Genomic DNA, 22,658 nt, shown 5'->3' with positions numbered 1-22,658 from the left:
TTCCATAGTAGGTTAGAAGTGTGCGGCTAAATTAAATCTCATTTGTATTCACATTATGTAACACACTGAGTTATCCTTGTAATGTCCGAGCTTCAGTTAGCGAGTGTGACTCCATTTTGTATTTTGCAATCTGTGCGAGTTCAAGAATCCTCTCTCCTCCCAGAGGTGCCAGAAATTATGGGCCACCCCAAAGGCATACTGGTTGTCAGTATAGATATTGACAGTCAGTCCCTCACTCAACTCACAAGCCCTAAGGAGGGCTACCAACTCTGCAGCTTGCGCTGATTGATATGGGATATGGGATGTCTCAACTACAGTGTGGAATGTTGTTATTGCGTACGCTGCAGTGGTAGTGCCATCTGGTAGTTTGAAACAAGAGCCACCGACATATAGTTCCCCTTGGGGGTCAGGTAAGAGAACATCAGTCAGGTCTACCCATCCCTTCATTTCTTTTTCAGTCTGGAATGAACAATCATGGACACCATTGTCCTTTTCTTCCGAAGCGAGGGGTAGTAACGTGGCTGGATTCAGAGTAGCACATCGTTTAATGGTAATTTGCGGAGCAAACAAGGTCAAGTCATATCCAGTCAGACGTGCACTAGTAAGGTGCTGTGTCTTTTTCTTATTCAAAAGCGTATCCACTGTGTGAGGTACCATTACTGTAAGATCAGTATCAAGTACGAGCCCTGCGGATTGTCTGATAGAAACTGCCACCACTGTGGCAGTTGTTAGGCAGCATGGGAGGGCTCTGGTGATATTATCAAGAATAGCAGAGAAGTAAAGGCAGGGTTTCTAATTACCACCGAAACCCTGTGTTAGAACAGAGAGCGCGCAACCATCCGCCTCGTGTACGTAGAGTAGAAAAGGCTTCTGGTAATCAGGAGTACCAAGCACAGGAGAAGAGCAAAGCTCAACCTTTAATTGCTCAAAAGCTTGCTTGCATGCAGATGTCCAAGGCAAGGGCTCATACACTTCTTTGGTGGTCAGGTAAAGGAGGGGTTTCGTTAGTAGGGAATAATTGGGCATCCATTGGCGACAATAAGAGGTAATGCCGATAAACATGCATACTTCACGTTGGGTCTTAGGAGCAGGCATATTACTGATGCTTTCAGGTGTTAGTCTGTGACCCACCTTCAACAGTAGGTGACCTAAATAGGTGACCTCCTGTCGACAATATTGACATTTTGAAAGGGACACCTTATGTCCATGGTGTGCTAAATGCAACAGCAGTTTAACTGTGGCATCTTTACAACCATCCTCAGTATCAGAAGCCACAAGTAGATTGTGAACATACTGCAACAGCACATTACCAGGGGGAAGTTCCAAAGAATACAAGTGCGTTTTTAAAGCTTGACTATACATACTAGGGCTTTCTCTATAGCCTTGTGGAGCACAACAGAATCTAAAGTTCCTGCCAGCTATGGCCGATCCAAACAGATATCTGCTATCTGAATGAATCAGAAAGCTGAAGAAAGCATTCTTCAAATAGATCACAGAAAACAATTTTGCTGATGGGGGGATCATTGTCAAGAACATAGTAATGTTTGGAACTACAGGATACTGGGGAACTACTATTTTGTTAACCTCCCTAAGGTCAAATATGAAGCGATAAACATCAGGATGAGCACCTGAAGAATCCAAGGGTGCCTTCTTAAGAATAGGAAGAAAAGGCTATTACACACATTCGCCACTGTCACCTCAACCAACCAGGCTCAAAAAGATCCTGTATTATTTGCAATAAGGCCTTTTTTCCTGCCTATGATGTCCTGCACTAGGAAATCTGTGGCAATATGGCGTTGTCTTTGATCTGGATAAAGACCAGTGGGATCTGGAGTAAACCCACACCTGTGTCTCCTGTAGCCCACAGTGTGCGCGGCAGAAGCTTTAAATTCAGCAGGGACGGGGGCCTCTTTTGTGAAGCATTGTTTTGCATGTGCCACCTTTGGACCAATAGTGATGGACACGCCATCTGGAGAACAAAATGTTGTTGCATGTAATCTTTTTAACAAAGCCAATCCCATCAAATTCTCCCCACAATTTGATGTTAACAAAAATTGCGAATCAACCGTAAAGGGGCCAATAGTCAAAGCAAGAGGTTTGGAAATGGGGCTAACAACAGGTGTGCCTGAGAAACCTACTGACACATTATTTTTGCCAGACAGAGCTGCCCCTGGGACCAGTGAACGAGAAACAGAGCTATTCATAGCACCTGTGTCAATCAGAAATCTCCTAGCCATGACTTTCAGATCCGCAGTGACATAGGGTCCGCGTTGATCTACAGGCACCGGAACTGGTCCCTCGCCCTGTCCCTGGCTATCCTAGCTGTGGGACATCCCCGTCACTTTATCCATGTCATAGTCATCATGATAGTACTGCCGTCCTCGAGTGTCATCAAAATAGTTCCTGATCTGCCGAGTATGCAATATATATTCTCTGACTGCATCTCCCCTCTGCCTCCTCCTCCTCTTCCACATCCTCTAAAATCCCGACCTCTGGGTGCCTCACCTTTCTGCAATAACTCTGGACACTCATTCCGCCAATGTTCCTCCTGCTCACAAGACGCACATTGATTGAGCCCAACAGGTGCACCCGAAGCATCACCCCTGTTAGACCGGGGTAACGGCTGGGCCGAACCCAAACCTCTGCCTCTTCCAGTTCTCCTTGCTACTTGCTTAATCAACACCCTCGTCTTCAACTCCTTTGACTTTTTCACCACCTTCTCTTTCTCCTCATTCTTTCCTATGCTCATAGTACTGCACCATACTCAATATTACTGATGGTAAGGAGGTGCTCCAAGTACTTGCCGAAGCCTGCAACCTAGTCCCAATCTCGGCAAGCAAGTTATTAACAAACCTACTGACAAACAACTGGACACCACCCTCCAACGACAGATCCTGGCCACTGAAGTCTAGAAACACCACTTTAAACCTAGTAAAGAAATCAGACACACTCTCATCCTTCTTCTGACGACATGCAGTCAACTTGTCCCAAACCACTTGTCTCGGCAGGATAAGGGAATGCATATGAGTGATAATGCGACCCGGCAAGGCTAATAACTCCCCCTTTGGCTTCTTGCCGGGCTTGCGTTCCTTGTCCCACGTCCTAATCTGATCCCATGTTCCACCCAATTCATGATCCTGTGTATGCACTTGCCTCCATATGTCTACCGGTACCAACAGGCCAAAGAACAACTCAATATCAGTTAACGTCATCACCGTGGAGGAGGCTGCCTCTGTCAACTCTTTGTAGTACGGCATAGGATTTTTCCGAGAGTCCGGCAACTGAGCTTTAAGGGCTATTGCCTCACTCCTTCCATGGAGTGTAGATCCACTGCTCCTGAAACCGAACATCGACTCGTGGACAAATTACAGTATTTGTTGCGTTGTGCAGTTCTGGTATTTCAGGATGGTAAATGGGATGGACCTCCCTCATGAGACACTGTGTCGCTATCATCGGGACCTTCTGAAGCAATCTACCCTGATAACCCACCAATGTCCTTACATTACTGAAAACCTCATTGGGGGCCATACCCGTAGCATATACCCTGTCCAGTATGTCATATATGATCTGCGGTGCAGCACCCTGAAAACACTACTCCCACAGTCCTATCAGCGTAGCCGAAATATGCTTAAGAGCATGCTGCTGTATGAAGGGCCCATAATCTTTCATCACACTCCTCATATCTTCCACACTATAGATCGAGTTCCGAGCCCACTGAGCCGCCTGATGCGCCACCATTTGCTTCACCCACAGCAGAGTGCACCAACACTTTCTCCATGCGGTCTCGTGCTGCTGCCCTATTTGCTCCATGCACCCCACGCACAGGCATCTGTCTCTTCTAAGCCTCCTTCTCTGCTCTCATACGCCATTGCTTTGCTTCCTTCTGCCATACTCTTAAAGAATCAAACATCGACTGCCTGCTCTTTTTGGCGAACAATTTGTCCTGCAAGAAATTCTATTTTTGTTCATCAAATGTGCCAGTAAGCGGCCACTGTAAATCAGCATTGTCCCTCGTATATTTATTTCACAACGTGCTAAACATATTAGGGCCAATGCTGTGCTTGACGTATACATCAAAATTCGGGGTACTCTCCGGAGGCGCAGGCTGGCTCTCTTCTAGTCGAGCCACAGTAGAACAACACCGACATCCAAAACACCCCAGTTTACTCAGACAAGGCATCCTAATATAAGACCCATGCGCTGTCCCCAACGGACAAATATAACACCAACCAATAAAAATGTTCGAGAACCAAACCAAAATGGTCCGAGGACCGCACACTACAGTCCGAAGACTGCACCCAGTTCAAGAAGACAGTCCGGAGACTGCACCAAGTTCAGGAAGACAGGCTTCAGCCCCAAATCTTTTCAAGAGAAAGCCGAATTTCCAGTTGGCCTGGCAGATTGTTCACAAACACTCTGTGTCTTTTAAGGGTCCGCAAATCCACCAAGTTCAAACCAAGACATTCCGAAGACCATACCAGGACATAGCCCGTGGGCTTGTGCTGTTCAAGCAAGGCAGTCCGAAAACTGCACCAAGACAGTCCGGAGACCGTACCAGGACACAGTCTGTAGGCTCGTGCCGTCCAAGAATCAAATCACTCACCTGGTGCACTCAGGTTAAGCAAGATTATTCTCCACTGCTGACTCTTTGGACCAAAAGGTAAAATCCAAGGTTTTGCCTTCTCAGGACCCCAGCCGGTGACCACTCGGTGAGGAGCTGCCCGATCAGCCAAGAGAACCGGGCTCTTATGATGTGGGGAACCCTGATCCACCCGACGACAGCACACAACCCGACCCATTGGTTGAAATTCCACTGGGCCCCATTGCCCTCATTTTCCTAGCTCTTGATCTGCTGCCTTTGATTGCATGGCCATCTCCTCTTTATTGTCCAGGTCCTATTCTCCTATCATGTCTCACTCAGTGTCTGATTTGCCTAGCGGTGGTCATCCTATTCATGGGCCTCACAGTCTGTGTTCTCATTCTGGTTTTGTGCCCACTGAACCTGTTCTTGTGGTCTTCCTTAAATCTATTTTGTTATTAAGTTTATTATGTAATATTTATTACATAATAGCCGCAAGGCCGTAACGCATTGGTGTGATAGACTTAGGATCTGTACCAATATACTGAAACAAATGAAGTTCCTGTGTGCGGCGCAATTTGTGACAAAATATATATATATATATATATTCCATATAAAGAGAGCACACAATTGGAGTACCTCACGCAGCGTGTATTTATTCACAATCCGCCAGGCAGTACATCTTTAGCACACTAGTGGATGTCGCTAGTTATTCAGTCACAAAGTCCCAACATGTTTCCGGCGCTCACGCGCCCTTGATCACAAGTTTGGTATTCAGGGAGAAGCAGCAGGTAGGTGGCTTATTAAGGCAAGAAAGTCCTTCCCTTTAATGGCGCATAGCCCTCTGGTGTCTGTTGTCTTTCATGAAACTTTCGTAGAAGCCGCTGCTTATTCTCCTCACTTAGTTCAAAAACCACAGTGGGTTGCTTCATCACACAAACTTTGCCACCATACTGTTCTCACCCCGACGAGATCACACGCTGCTCTTTGTTGCATTGATAAAGTATCAGCGCTCGACCTAAACATCAGCAGTGGGGTTCCTCCGCGACCTGGCTCGGCCGCAATATATTCCATATGAAGAGAGCAAACAATTGGAGGACCTCATGCAGCGTGTATTTATTCACAATTCCCAGGCAGTACAGCTTTAGCACACTAGTGGATGCCGCTAGTTATTCAGCCACAAAGTCCCAACATGTTTCCGGCGCTCATGCGCCCTTGATCACGGGTTTGGCATTCAGGGAGAAGCAGCAGCCAGGTGGCTTAATAAGGCAAGATAGTCCCGCCCTTAAACGACGCATTGCCCTCTGGTGTCTGTAGTCCTTCATAAAACTTTCGTAGAAGTCACTGCTTATTCTCTACACTTAGTTCAAAAACCACAGTGGGTTGCTTCATCCCACAAAGGTTGCCACCATACTGTTCTGACCCCGAGGAGATCACACGCTGCTCTTTGTTGCATTGATAAAGTATCAGCGCTCGACCTGCACATCAGCAGTGGGGTTCCTCCGCGACCTGGCTCAGCCGCAATATATTCCATATGAAGAGAGCCCACAATTGGTTAACCTTTTCATCCTTCTCACCCTAATTCTCATCTATTATTTCTCCTGGTCCTGCTCTCCTGGTTTATTGAGTCCCCTCATTTACCTATAACAAACCTTCTTGATTCTGAACAGCTTGGTCCATGCAGTCCTGTTCTTATTTCTGGTACTCTCTGGTCCTGATTGGTACTCTCTGGCCCTCCTCATCATTATGGCCCAGGACCTTCTGTTCCTTCTATCCCTGGTCCTTCTTTTCCTTGGAACCATTGTCCACTGGGTCCAGATTCCATGTTCCATATCCCCATGGCCCGCTTGATCATTCTGACCCTGGCCCGGTGCCATTGTGCTTTTATTCATTGTCCTGTTCCTCATTGCCTATTTGCTCTTGGTCCCCTCTGGAATTGGTAACACTGGTCCACTGGTCTTGTGACTCTGATTACCCTAACCCTCCTCTTACTGTTTCTTTCACCTGCACCCATTCAACACTGACATTAGTCAGGTACAGCATCCAAGCCTGTCACATGCATTTTGTTTGGGGCTTTCATATTCCTTTTGCTGAGACAGCACTGTCAAGTACATACATTAGATGCCAGTAGAGACAGGGCTTTACTCTGCTTAAAGTGTTAAAAACAAAAACTGCCATTCTAAAGATATATTGTGGAGGTCACAAAAATGTCAGTGTGGCTGAAGGGGCCACATATTATATGGGGTGAATAGGAATCAATGCCCTAAAACTACTCTACTGGGTGAATAGTATGAAAGAGTGTGTTTCGGTAGCAGAATGAACTCATCCTCTGAATCAGCCAGATGCTTCACTTACCTGTCTCCTGCTTTCACTTTCCTTTTCTACAGAAGCTCCATTACAGCATCTCACTCAATTTACCGCCTGCAAGTTTCCAAAGCACGGGCCCCCAAACACCAATGACCTATTGTACGCGTCCATCCCTCTGTGTACAAATACCACTTATCTGTCCATATTTCCTGTTTACTGCTGCTTGATGACTGTTGTTTCCACATTTGAGATACTAAGCAAGCAGGTTCACTGACAAAACATTGACACCCAAAACAGCCCCATAGCACAATATTGAGTCATAAATATAGATGTAAAAAATATCAACATCCTATATTTACTAAAGTAAGTACAAAAATAGTAAGATGATAAGCATATTGTATTTATCATTATCATTGTGCTTATCATTATTTATTTGTGTATTTTTTTGGAAATTCAATACAAATGATTTGAAATTAAAAAAGTTAGTAAAAAAAATTTGAAACAAAATATTGATAATATAAATATAGATGTAAAAATATTGATTTTAATATATAAATATAAATATACAATAATAAATATGACATTATAAACTTAATAACAAAATAGATTTAATATACATTTTAACAAAAATAACAAATGAACTTAACCTATAAAAGTTAAACACACATATATAATAATTATTATATATATTTACTGTAAAACAAATAATAAACTATTAATTTTAATTGATTTTATAATTTTAAAAATATATACAAATGTGACAAATAAATATATGTATACATATACCACTAACATAAATTGTATGTTAAAAAAAGCTATCATTCATTAAAACATTCAACTATTTAAAAATATTGAAACTTAAATTTCACACTCTAATCAATGCAACAGTAGGGAAAGTGTTGGATAGTGGGGGGATAAAATTTACTATTCCCACCCCAGTGAGTGTAACAGTAGGGAAAGTATTGGATAGTGGAGGGGTACAAATTACTATTCCCACTCCAGTCAGTGCAATAGTAGGGAAAGTGTTGTATAGTAGAAAGGTAAAAAATTACCATTTCCACTCCAGTGAGTGTAACAGTAGGGAAAGTGTTGGATAGCTGAGGGGTAAAAATTACTATTCCCACTCCAGTCAGTGCAATAGTAGGGAAAGTGTTGTATAGTAGAGAGGTAAAAATTACTATTTCCACTCCAGTGAGTGTAACAGTAGGGAACGGGTTGGATTGCAGAAGGTACAAATTACTATTCCCACTACAGCCAATTCAAAACGAAAAATAAACAAAATATCAACAACAACAAAATATTTGAAAAACAAAATAAATAAAAAAAATATAAATATGTAAAAAATTTAAATACAAAAATATTTAATATCACAAATTACAAAAATACATATTATAATATTACGTACATATCACTATTACCTACAAATATGATATTAAATAAAATATAAAAATATTTTTCAAAGAAATATTTTTAGTTACAAATTATTTATAAACAAAACATTATACATACTTAAGTTGTTTTACATCCTACCCTATAAGCACAATTCACAACCCACATCTAAATCAAAAATAAAATGTACTTCCACAATTAACATAATTAATTAGCAATTAAATACATATTATTTAATAAAAAAACAAATTAAAACACATAACAATTAATTAACTTCCCATCCTTTACCCCTATAAACCCCACAACCTGCACCTAAAAATAATTACACAACTTCCATATTTAATTTTCAATGAAGTAATTAATATTAATCGACAACTAATTAATACTTCATTAAAAGTAAAGTAGATCCCACCCTTTACCCCTATAAATACCACAACCCGCGCCTAAAATAATTACACAATTTCAATATTTAATTTTCTTTTTTTTTTTTTTTATTTTTTTATTGAGATATTTTACACTTATGTACAGGGCACGGCAATATTAATGACAGAAAGAAAAATAATGCATAACATTGAGAAAAACAACCAATAGAGCATCAGCAGGCATAATAAAGGAAGCAACTTCCAGTTACAATAAAAAAATTAAAGTAATTTGATCCAAAATATTATTCCAGATTGTATAGCCTGAGTGTGATCAAACAAAATTACCCTTTCCTAAGATTTCCATACAGTCAAATAACTCTCTCCGATTATAACCAGCATACCAATTTATATCTCATATCTGAACCTCATTTAACCATATTTCAAACAAAACTCAATTTTAAACTGTTAAATTATCTTTCCAGCGCGTTATTGGATCCCATATTATCTTGCCCAACTTCCTCCCCCTTTTACCCTTCCTTGCATACATTTCTTTCTCCACGTTGTATGTTAATAATAGCTTAGCCAGCCATTTATGGAAAGTAGGCGGTATAGGGTCAATCCATGCAGAGGCTATGCATAATCTCAAGACAGATACTGCAACAAATAGAAATTCCCTCCCACAATATGGTTGTGCGTCCTCAAAATTGACTCCTAATAATATAGTTCCGGGAGTTAGCACAATTTCAGTTCCTAGAATATTGTTTATAAAACATTCAATTTCTTTTTTTAGTAGATCTAGATGAGGACACGTAGCAAATACATGTTGTAAATCGGCGTCCAGGCTTCCACACCTATAGCACTTAATACCCACTGTACCTCCCCATTGTGCTATTTTAGCGGGTGTGTAGTATAAATGATATATCGTTTTATAGTGCTGCGCCTGCAATGGTGCTGAACATAACAGAGAGTAACCCTTTTCTAGAGAGATACCAAAACTTTCACAACTAATGTTAAGCTTGTCCTTCCACTTTTCGCTCCAGTTTTGGTAGTCATCCCGTTTTAATTTTATCAATTCAGCGTAGAGCCTTTTAATTGTGCAGTCTTCCCCACCTTGGATTATCTCCATAATTGAATTATGCCTGAATCCCAAAGCTCCTCCTTTTTTGTTCAATAGAAAACTCCTAACTTGTAAGTATTTGAAGAATTGCCTGGTTTCTAAGTTAAATCTAGTTTGTAAATCTGAGAATTGAAGAATCCCCTGGTCCCCCTTTACATCCCCTATATTTCTAATTCCCTTGTTTTCCCACTCCGCAAATATAGGTCCCGAGAAAATCTCTTGTGGAAGATTTAGGTTATGTGTGAGTCTAGTATACACGTTATATTTCCCCAAACCTATTTTTTTAGAGAAGCTTTTCCAAATGTCATATGCTGCTATGAGCGTCTTAAATTTTGTCCTCTTATAATAGCTAGCCTCTGTAAATTTCAATAGTACATCCTTCACTTCCATTCCCAAAGTTAATCCATAAATTGCTAATGAACCAAATTTGCTCCACTCTTCTGATTCTTCCCCTCCCAACATACCAATCATGTTTTGTAAAGCCGCCGCCCAGTAATAAGATTTTAAGTCTGGAACTCCCCAGCCTCCCCTTTCTCTCGGCAGTGTCATGAATTTAAGGGCCCTTCTTGTTTTCCCCTTTGCCCAGATGAATCTATTTATTATACACTCTAATTTTTTAAATATTTTAACATCAAATAATAACGGTATTGCTCTAAATAAATATAAGAATTTTGGGAGTATCAACATTTTTACTATATTTGTCCGCCCCACTATTGACATATGCAAATTGTCCCACCTATCCAAGTCTTTCTCTACTTTCTTAATCAAAGGTTTAATATTCCTTTCTACTAAAATATCCAAATCTGGCATTATGATAACCCCTAAATACGTACCTTCCTGCACCACCCGATTGTCTACGCATGGAGTAAATGAATTTTTTATTATCTGCGTTTTAGATGTATTTAATTTATACCCCGATATCTTTCCAAATTTCATCGCCTCAAGTTCAAGGTGCTCTATAGATTCAGAGGGTTTTGGAGAGATTACAGCAATGTCATCTGCATAAGCTAACATTTTACATTGCCCGATGAGTGTTGTTAAGGGTGCGATCATCTCGGATGCCTCTATACTCCGTATTAATGGGTCCATGTATATGGCAAACAATAGCGGTGAGCAAGGACACCCTTGTCTAGTACCTCTTTTTATTTGGAATTGGCCCGTATTTCCACCATTCACTCGTAAAGTAGCCACCGGTTTTAAATAAAGAGTTTGTAGGGCTTTAATAAAACCGTGCTTAATACCTGTTCTTTCTAAAGCATGCCAAAGGTAGCTCCAGGAGACCCGATCAAATGCTTTTTCTGCATCAAGTAACATCACTGCAATCGGGTCTCCTGTGACTGAAGTAACATCAAGTAACGTTATTACTTTTCGTATATGGTGGGTAGTTCCTCTCCCTGGTATAAAGCCGTGTTGGCAGCTACTGACTATTTTATCAATAACTCTTGCAAGCCTTGATGCCAGTGCCTTGGAGAAAACTTTTACGTCCGCATTGAGTAAAGTAATAGGCCTATATGAACCTGGGTCTTCCGGGTTTTTCCCTTTTTTTAATATTACGACCACCTCAGCACTCCCCCATGACTTAGGTACTGATTTGCCCAGCTGTGCCAGTTGCATAACCTTCATTATTTCTTCTATCAGGAGGTCCCAAAATACTTTATAAAATTCTATAGGAATTTGATCGGGACCTGCTGCTTTGCCAGAGGGCAGATTCCATATTGCCTCCTTGATTTCTTCTGTCTGCAACACTCCCTCTAATCCATCTGCTTCCTCCTCCTCGATTATATCTATAGGGATCTCTTGGAGATACTCCTTCATTTCCTCATTATCTCTTTGAGAATATCGGCCCTCTAGTTCATCATCATACAAGTTCTCATAAAATGTCCTAAATACTTCCCTTATTTTATTCGACTCTGAATGAACCGTGCCCGATGTATCCCTAATTTCTCTAACTATACCCACAGCTTCTTGTTGCCTTGTCCGACTAGCCAAACTTCTGCCTACTGACTCACTTAACTCATAGCACTTCTCTCGTTTAGTATTAAAGATTTTCGCTGCCTTACTAGCAATTTCACCCTCTGCCTCACCTTTTACTTTCACTAGTTCTATCAAAGCCTTTTCCAAATCCCTCCCCGTCAAAACACTGTTTTCTAAGTTCTCCTCTGCCTTAAGGACCTTCTCAGCTAACTCTAAATTCCTCAACTGGATTTGTTTCCTTTTATAAGAGTTATAACTCTTTGTTTCCCCTCGTACTGAAGCTTTAAAGGTGTCCCAAACCACTCCCACTTCTGCTGTGTCCCTATTGAAAATAAAAAAATCCCTAATCCATTTGTTCATACATTCTATATATTGTTCGTCTTTCAATAGCTCTCTTTCGAAAGTCCAATTTGTGTATTGTCTGGTATTTGTTTTTGTTGCCATAGTGAGTACTAAGGGGTTGTGATCACTAAGGATCCGTGGCAGCCTTTCGATCTTTGAATTTGCAATAATGGTACTTGAAATAAAAAAATAATCTAATCTTACGCATGTTCGATGTGGAGCAGAATAATATGTGAAGCCTTTACTATCCATTCTCTTTTTCCCCCAGACATCTGAAAGAGCATTATTTAAAACTAAACTATGTAATGCCTGGTTTACTTTCTTTTTCCTGCCTTTATATTTTCCAAAGGAACCCAATCCCAATCCATCTGCTCCGTTAATATTGAAATCACCTCCCAATATAATTTTTGGTGCCCATGTTGCTAGCTCAACATCTAAAAATTGAAAGATCTCAGGATCATCCTGTATTGAGCCATAGACAGTTACAAACGTTATCCACTCTCCATTAATAAAGCACTCAACCATTGCCCATCTTCCCCATTTATCCTGTGCTTTCTTCCTGGTCAAAATATTATTATTCCTAGCTAAAATAGCTACCCCTCTTTTTTTAACCCCTTGGCTTGAGTGTACTAGGAGATGAAATCCTAACTGAGTCATGAGGTGTGCTTGTGTTATCATAATATGAGTTTCCTGTATAAATACAAAATCCAGATTCATTTGTTTCAACGCTAAGACAATTTTTGCTCTTTTTTGGGGATCATTTAGACCACATAGATTCCATGATGCAACCCTAACGCTCATCGTACACATTGTCACATATCTTTTCCCTCCTAGAATCTCTTCTGTATACCACCCATTTAATTATCCAACATATTATCAATACTCCATTGACGTTCTTTCTTATATTGCCTCCTTTAAATTTTCGCCACTCCACCTTTTCCCCCTTTCTTGAAAATGCCCTTTTTAAACTCCATCTCTCTATTATGTGTCCTGCCGTGCCCTGTTCCCCCCCTAAGTCCCACCCCACACCCCCTTCTCCCCCCCCCCTTCCCTTACTGGCAAATAGGTCAATCCTGACCTATGTGTGACAGCCGCACCCCCCAGGGGAGTTTCCCCCAGCCACTCCCCCTTTAATACATCAATTTGAAAAATTAACTCATGTTATTCAAGAAAAGGCTCAGTTATTTCTTTGTAATAAGAGCTACTTGTTTTAAGCTTTCTATACAATCAGTTTGTATATTCCGATCCCTATGTGTTCTCTCTTCTCGAAGAAAAGTCAGATACTCTTGCGCAATGATTTCAGAAAAGAAGACTCTGAACTGGCCATTAAAACCTACTTTGAGGCGGGAAGGGAATAGTAAGTAGACCTCACAGCCTATGTTCTGAAACGGTGCTATGAGTTGCCGCATACGCCATCTTCTTTCCACTGTTGTGTGGCAAAAGTCTGGTCGGGCAAAAAAAGTTATATCTTTATAAGTTCGTTTCTTCATGGGTTTAGCCTTCATTATCACTTCCTCTCTTAATAGATAGTTTCCCACGTACACAAGGATTGCCCTTGCTCTTACGCCCGCACTACCCTTTTTCTGTGTGAGGGGAAATCTGTGCGCACGTTGCACCTCTTTGTCCCAGTCCCATGAGTCCATCTCTGGGAACGCGCCTTTCAGCAAATCTACAACAAAGGCTCTTATATCTCCTCCTTCTTTGCCTTCCTCCACTCCAAGCAGTCTTATATTATTTCTCCTCTGCCGATTTTCGAAGTCTTCCAGCTTCCAAAGTATGTCAGAGTCTGTTTTCTCCTGCATCTGCCTAAATTCCTGCATCTTTACCATCTCATCTTCCATTTTGCCAGTCCTCTGTTCAACCTCAGTCAATCTGCCTGTGGCTTCAGCACACATTTCCTGTACTTTGTGGAGAGATCTCTGTATTTTCTTGTTTGCCCGCTTGGCTCTTTGGCTCTCTAGCCGGGCTTCCCCTTGTATCTGTTGCATTGTGGAGAGTAAAAGATCAAATCTATCCTTATGCGGCTCTGTACCTAACTTATCCTGATCGGGCATCTTAGATATTCCCTTTTGTGGCAGAGTTCCTATCTTGCTATTTCTTACGCAGGATCTTCCCCTAGTCTTAAGAGTTTTAATTTTGGGTTTCGAATTTGTTTCTTTCACCCTACTGCTCTGCACCTTCTCTAGACGCAGGGAGCGAGTCTCATACTCTTCGGATTCACTCATTGAGAAGTTCTCTGACTCCGATTCTGATTCTACCGAAGAAGTGATCGATGATTCCGTGTCATCCTCCTCCTCTTCCTCCTTCTCCTTCTCCTTCTCCTCCCACTCTACCAATGCATTATCATCGGTGTCATCACTGTCATTGCTATATTGTAGCCTTTTAGTCGAAATTTTGTTAAGAAAAGAACGTCTTGGGCTAATTAGCATAGTTACGTTTTTTTCCTGTTTTTTCCTATAATAGTCTGATGCTGTAGCAGAGCCAGGCGTTTTAAAAGGTTTAGTTTAATCCTTACCATTACCCTTACCCTTATCTTTAGGAACTGCTCCTTGGTTTAATACTGGTGCTTTTTTAACTCCAGTTGCTGCAGCATTTGGTATTATAGGTTGCGGTTTATCTGTGTTGCCGATATTCAGCCCCTCTCCTATGCTAGTGATAGTCTCAATAGGTGCACGCTCATCACCACCTTTCGTGACTTCAGGATCAGCTACAAACTCCTTTACGATTTTACATGAGCTATCCTCCTCTACGGATTCTTGCTGCATGCTCCGATATTCAATATGCCCTGTATTTAAAGTTTGCAATTCCCCCTCTGGGGCACTCTGCTGCGCTCCCAAACCCACTTTTGTGTACTGATCCACTGCTTTGGGCAATACAGCTATCTGATATGGACTTTTGTTCGTACTTATTGCCTCTTGTGGCCCCGCATTCTCCTCTTTTTCCGCACTTTCCACATTACCTCTGCTGCTTTTAATAATATCCAGTTTGCTGCATTCCATATTACACATTTGTAGCCCGGTGCAGTCAGCCCCTCCAGCTCCTCCTTCATCTCCGTCTCCATGACACTTCTCTCCCACCGCTTCCTCCATGACCACGGCTCCGCCTCCATTGAACACCCCGCCTACTAAAGAGCCTTGAGACGAGCACTCTGTAACCTCCGATAGAGGTGAAGCTGAGTGCTGAGCCAGGACAGCTCCCGTCTCCGCTCCTGCCGCTCCTGCCGCCCCAGTCACTTTGCATGGCCCAGTTTCAATTAAATAATTAATTAATATTGATTAACAAATAATTAATATTTAATAAAAACTAAATTACTTCCCACACTTTCCCCATAAACCCCACAGCCCGCACCTAAAACTAATTACACAATTCCCATATTTAATTTCTGATTAATTAATATTAATTAACAACAAATTAATAATTAATTGAAAATACATTACTTCCCACAATTAGCAATTTAACATATCAATTAAATAAATAGTAATAAATACAAATACATCATTACTTTATTATATTTAAATTACTTACCACCCTATTCCCCTAGAAACCCACAACTCGCTACGGTACAAAAAAATGCAAACTGTATTTAAAATAAATTGATAACTACTAAAAATGTAAGACATATATTAAAAAACATAAACAATACTTATACAAAAAAATGCATCACATACATTTAAAACATATACTAAAATACATGACTAATTAAAAACTCGATATTATAAACAATTATATTTTTGCAAATTATATTATTAACTTCTATATTTTTAAGCAGGACACATAGAAGTGACAAAATGGCATTTAAATATTGTTTATGTGCTGGAAGTGGGACATTCCTACACATAAACAATCTTCTCCTGTAAGTAGACACCCTTGCACTATGGTGCAAGGGTACCTGCTTTGGTGCCACACTACTAAGTGTAGCGTCAGCACAGGGGGAAATGAACGGATGCACCATAGTGTTATAAATATGGTGCAGCCTTGCATTTCTGAAGTGGCGGAGTGAGGTGTTCAGCCATGACAGCTAACGCCTCACTCTGCCACTTTTTTTGTACATATTCTTCATAGTGTGCAATGCTTTTGACCACCCCTTTATTAGAAGAAGATAAACATACCCCCGGCCCTTCAGTCTGAAACCATGAGCACCAAGGTTATGTGTCAATCATGCAATGGTGCTATGACTCTCTATCCTTTCACAGCTCGTCACAGGGGGGGGTTGGGGTTTGCAAGCCTCACTGACCCAAACCCTCCATGTCGAGCTTTTAAAGAGCCAGGTAAATACAGCAGGCTGGAAGTTGTTCATTGAAGCCTGCGCCGCGCAGCAGTTTATATGCATACGTTTTCATTTCACACTGCATGCAGGCTCTAATGCTTCAGTGATGTACTTAAAATGCACCCCCACAGCGATTGGACACTGTGTCAGTTAACAAAAACAGCATGCACTGGACAACAGGAGGGCGAGGGGAGGTTAATTTTCTTATTTTTTTTAACAGAAGTAAGCAAATCCCTCTTCACCACTAACAATGATTGAACCACAGGCCCAGGGCAGTCCTTTGTTTATTTGTGGTGCAAAGACTGATGGCACGTGAAAACGTTTAATTGCTTAGTATGGTTGACTTGTTTTATGCTTCTGTTAAAAGTCCCTTCGCAGTGGCAAATGGAGTAAAAGAATAAACATGTAAAGCACAACTTTAAGGAGGAGGTTCCTTTTTTAGTCTGATTTTAAAATGGGAGCTGCATATTATTCGTGTATTTATCTTCTCGCTCGCTGATACACACATAAGTTGGAGTTTTGATTTACCATGGTTAACCATTGTTTAAACTGCTATCTGTCTCCAGCTAGACTTTTTGGGAAAAGTTTTGCGAGTTTAGCAGTTAAAATGTGAGGACAAATCCTATCAATGAAAGAATGCGTTTAACTTAATAGAACATGCAGTTATATCCTTTCCTAACCCGTTAGGGTCAATTGTGTTCCCTCACTGCCCTCGCTCTGCTAGGCACATTCATGGTTTCATCTGACACTCCACCACTTTGAAACTTCACAAGCCACAACTAAAAGAAGCCAACACTGACTTCAAGTAAAGTATCTTATGCTAATTAGTAACCATCAACAGACAGCATTACCATCTGCTGAGTAAAATCCACTGAGGCATCCTATACACCAACACACTCATAACTCTTCCTATGTCTCTTTCTAGCTCACCACAATGGATGAGAGCCTGGCCATTGTGGGCAAGACATTCTAGAAAATATGTGTATGTAATGGGAGGGATGTTGCACGTAAGATTTAAATTGCTTAGTAAATCATAATGCATTTTTAATTTCTCACCATTTTGAAGGAAGCTGAATGTACAGCTTTGGGAGACTGTTCATTCGATGTAGTGCAATATAAACTTTCACATAACTAACAAAGAGCTGATTTATTGACTGATAAATATTTGTTACAGAGTTATTATTAAAAGTACCCATATAGGATGTACTGTCTAGTGGCAATCTGTACAAATATCTTTTAATCAATACACTGTGTAACTTGAAAGGCAGAGTCACAAGCATCCGGTGCTGGAAACATTTAACTAGCCCCATAAAAGGTGTCAATCGACATAACATGGATTACGAAGATTTGTGTCCCACATTTCTGCCATTTTGGACTTCTTGCTCGCTTCACAGGTATGGCAAGCTGATCCAGGAGCGAGAAATGTAATAGTGGTGACATGTGAAGCAGGTGCAAACCTGAAACTGTATTTATTAGCAGTCTTGAAAAATACACTTCTGCACTTCATTGGCCACCCCAGTCCTGTGAGTGTTCATCAAGCAACTGTATGTTCTCCATAAAGGTGCTCACAAACATGCGGGCCTGCCAACTCACATGATGCAACACACTATATCCAAACTCATCCCACTGTCTCCCACTGAAGAGCTGACATCACACTGTGTATCCTAGGCGAGCCATAAACCCCTGAAATGGGTGGTTTTCCAGCTCATCTTTAGAGGATTTGCAGAGCAAATGTCCATTACTGGTTCTAAAAACACCTTTCTTCTTGGTGGGAGATAACTTTGATTGGAAGAGAGGCAGAGGTGGCTCTTGGGCACTTCTTGACTTGAATCCCCACTCCCTCGAAAGCCTCACCTCTCGTATCTAAGAGTTAGTTACAAAGGTTTTGAAGTTGGTGGGTCACAACACGCAACCCAATGGGATGCACATGCCCAGGCAATAGGAATGCCACATCAACTTTTGTTGTTGTCTTTTATACAGAGACATAAAATAAGCAGAACCTCTACTACACTGCTAAGTAAACATTGCTGGCGTGCTGGAACAGCTTTTTCCCATTAGGAGGGGACAGGGATTCAAGTTTCCCCATGTTAGTGCATTGTGGCCATCATGGTGCAGTGATCAAATGAGAATGCAGGCACAAATCAATATTTTGAACTAAGAGTTTTTCAGTTTGAACCTTTTCCATTTCATCAGCGTTATTGTTTCTGAATATTCAGAACATTCTGAACATTGTTGAAAGCTGCATTTATTCTACCATTTAACTTACAGACATGAGGTGTTTTTCGGATTTCCATGCATCTGCTTCTCAATTGAATTGTGTATGCTTTACCATTGGTTGGTCAACCTCCAGCCCTTAACAACATTGGCATCGTGAAGGCATTAATGAAGGCACAGGTCAGATAGTTTTCAGAGTGAAGAGGACTTGCGATCTTGGATGCTGAGTGCCATAACTGATGCTGTAACCTCTGGGACTGCACTGCTTATTAGCATGTTCCTTCATTTTGACATTAGAATGGTGTACTCTTTCAGTAACAAGCGATATCTGCTTCTATGCCTGATTCAAGTAACATCTTGTACCAGTAGTAGTAGTTTATTAATTGACTGATTATTAAAAATCATACTATGTACCTAAAACATAAAATCATATCCTATAGCAAGACCTATCATTTTGCATAAATGGGTGTAAACATTAACAAGTTGTGTCCGCTCAACCAAGATAAAAAAAAGCACTGATATCTAATATTGACGTGGGCCTTTGCTCACTTTGCCACTGGATTCAAGCTAGCCTGGCTGAAACAGGTCCCAGGATGCTTGTGTCCGGTCCAGGGAAGACATGGTTTGACAGTTCGGGCTGGACTGTTCCCATGAGGCACAGGGTCAAGACTGATTTGCACATAGATGTGTCTGAACTGGGGTGGCAAAGTGAGCTAAAGAATGATGATGGATTCAACCCAGACCTGTAACTGGGGGTGAGTGTTTGAAAAGTTTCAGTACTCCATCTATCATCTCCTTGTGTTTGTTTTATAATCAGTATCACATAGGATACTACTGGAGAGATTATATGTCAAGTTTGAGGAGATACTATTAACTACTGCAGCCGCAAACATCGACAAGTCTAAGAATGTAATGATTTATGCAGTGCACAAATAGGTCATGCAACAACACATTCTTTGACATCAGAATGAACAGATGGCTACTAAAATAATACATTTGAAATAGTCTGAACAACTCTATAGCCTGACATGATTGGAGAATTGCTTCCACATAACACCAAACTGTAATTCCTTAATTGAAACACAAAAATATTGCTGGTGAAATACAGTTCATTTTAGTGAGCGACAAAGGTGTCATTGGGTGAAGGTCTTCTAATTCATTTGGGTCCATCTGTTTTTGAGCCATCTTGGCTTTGTCTAAGACAGTCATTACTATTACACAAACAAGTTGAAAAGGAATTTCACACTGCTCATAAGTATGTTATGACTCAGAATAAAATTGGGATAGAGTATCCACCAACACATCATGCAGCGCAAAGAAACATATCCATCTAGCATGATGGTTATTTTATTCCTGCATTGAAAGCACAAAACATTTTATGTGACAGTTAGGATTTCAAATTGTCTATCAAAAGATATTTCCAGTCAGTATATTTCTTCTTCATGGCTAAAATGTTCTTTTTAGTACTGAGTAGTTCCATGAGACTCTGATTAAATATTTGGTTGAAAAATACATTTTGGTCTTGAGCACCATCTTCTTGCTCTTGTAAAAATGGCTGCTTCAGAGGCACATTTTTACACATTTAACTTCTTTGAAGTATCATGATGACACAAAATTGGTGCTGGAGTAAACATCTGTTTGAGTATCATGAAAGATATTCAGCTTGATATTTCCAGCAAAAAACACATTTCACAATTTTCTTTTTTAAAACATGAGTGATGTCACTTGTGATCTCTGCAAATTCTTGATGAATTGAATTGTTTTTTATTGTGCAATTTACGAAAACTTTGAGACTCTTTAAAAGTGATAGGGGTGAATATTTTGGGCACGTTACTTGTCTCATATCTTTGGTAAGAATCTGCAAGTAAAGGGCCCATAACTTCGTGGATTTTTTTGCCTTTCCCCTCTACGCTGAGCGATAGGCGCTCCATGGCTAAAAGTTGCCAGAGCCGGTGTATCCAGTCCCGCGGCTCAGGTACTGTCGAGGACCCCCATTGCACTAAGAGCACCTGACGTGCTGCAAGCAATGCCATTGCGATCTGAACGCTGTGTATTTCTAAGCATTTTTCGCTCTGCTGGCACCCTGATGTAGGCAGCAACGCTGTGTACTCACAACTATACTACCACACAATAAAAATGATTGATTCTAAAGGTGATAGGTGAAAGCCAATCCAGAATACCTGAAATCTTCTTGGAAAATGTGGAAAAGCTAGAATCCTTCTATCTAAATCAAATCTACTCCATTACTCCCTCCTCAAACACACTACTCAGGTTTAAAGACAAATTATGTAGCTGAATTATTAACAAGAGAAAACTCACACGTTCCTAATTTTGAACAATAGTCTTTAAAAACAATACCATATCATGCCAATGAAAAAAATACAAAATGATATAGAACTTACCAGAATAGTTAATTCTTAGACACTTTTCTAAATTGCCTTCTTGAATATTTCTTGAATATTTTTTATAGTTCTGTAAATATCAAAGAATTACATTAATTCTCTCTTACTCTTGAAGTTCTCTGGAATGCTGACAATCTGCATTCTTGATATTTCTTATTTGTTCTAAAGATTTCTTTTTAACAAACTGCGAAAATAGCAGTTCCAATATAATGTAACTTTCACGGATATGTGAAGGCATATTACAAAACATTTCAGGGGACTCAAAAAAGTTCAAAAGTTTGAAATATCTGGCCTGTTAAAGCTAACCATAACTTCAACTTAATCTTATTTTTTTGTGAATGCATATTTATTGTGTATGAATGGACAAATACAGTTTAAGTGTGGTTATGGCACAGACTCAGAACTTTTATCTGTTCATGTTGTAAGTAGTTCTACTCTGTAATTCTTTCCTGGTTTCTGTTGTTGACATAAGGTGGCTGAGTTGTTTGATAATGTATTTCAGTATGAAATAGAAGAGTTTATGTATTTTAAGATATTTTTTTTTCACATTTCAAGTTATCAATTTGCGAATGATTGTTTTATTACATGTAATTTTTGATGCATTTTGTACAAATAAAATATTATGTTGATAACCACCCTTTATGTTTTCCCGTAGTCTTGAAATCTGCAGATTAATTGAAATGCAGAGGGTTTTCAAGAACATTTTCACTCTGATTCAAACCATTTACTCTTAACATGACATGTGCATGGGAATGCTTGGTTTGTTATTTATTTTTCAACGTTTTTCGTTGATTTGGGACTCTTGACATGTCACGTAATTCAATGTTTTGTTTATGAATTATTTTAGCATTTTTCATTTTATCAATCTTTTACACTACTGGATCTATTACAATTTTATAGTATAATTTATTAATTTTGTTAAGTTTATTTGAATTTTTTTACTGTCCGTATTTATCTTTCTCACCAAAAGTAAATAGTGTTTTTCATCCAATAATGCATAATCAAACATGGGAGAGTACATATGGCACCATTACAATCATTGGTCACAATGCTCATTCTCATTGAGCAGCTGTTCATCAGGTAAGCAAGGGACCCCTCATTATTAATTTCTCCTAAGGACTGCTCTTAAATTTTCCTCCCAATTTCTTTTCAACCCCATTCACATTCATCAGACCTCTGTCCTCTATGTTAAATACTTATAGTTCTTCAATAGCCGTCAAATAGTTCATGATACTTGTGGCGTCTCCTACCTACCTCAATCAGAGATAGCACACCTTGTTCCAAATGTTGGGACCTCTGGGCTTCTCCACACCCTATTAATGTCTCTGGGGTAATCATTGATAATATGTTACAAAACTTTCATGCAATTTCTTGATGGTGGATCATCTTTCGAAATTCCAAATAGCTTTGTTCCCATTAAATTAGATCGACAGACTCTATGCCAAAAGTCACTTATTGTGGTCCACTGCCATGTCATCTGAAACAGAGACCCTCTGTGCCACAATCCCCGAGATACAGATCCAAGCCTTTTCTTTGCATTTTCCAACTGCCTGGTTCTAATAAGTTATGCTCTGTGGAATTATTTCAGCTGTAATAACCTTATTAATGACCTCTAGAGCACACTCTTATATCTAAGAATATGAAGTTGACTTTCAAGCTTTTCATTTCAGTGGCATTCTATTCAAAGGAATGAATGTCTTGCTCT

At 40.1% G+C, this 22,658-nt stretch overlaps 1 protein-coding gene across 1 annotated transcript in view; it reads left to right on the top strand.

Annotated features, from left to right (window-relative positions):
• Positions 1-22,658, top strand: part of CACNA2D3 (calcium voltage-gated channel auxiliary subunit alpha2delta 3) — a 2,522,256-nt gene that overhangs the window by 1,141,648 nt on the left and 1,357,950 nt on the right. The gene's annotated exons all lie outside the window — the stretch shown is intronic.

This window comes from Lissotriton helveticus, chromosome 9, assembly GCF_964261635.1.
Source record: "Lissotriton helveticus chromosome 9, aLisHel1.1, whole genome shotgun sequence".
NCBI classification, from domain to species: Eukaryota; Metazoa; Chordata; class Amphibia; order Caudata; family Salamandridae; genus Lissotriton; species Lissotriton helveticus.
This window is presented reverse-complemented; position numbering and strand designations above follow the sequence as displayed.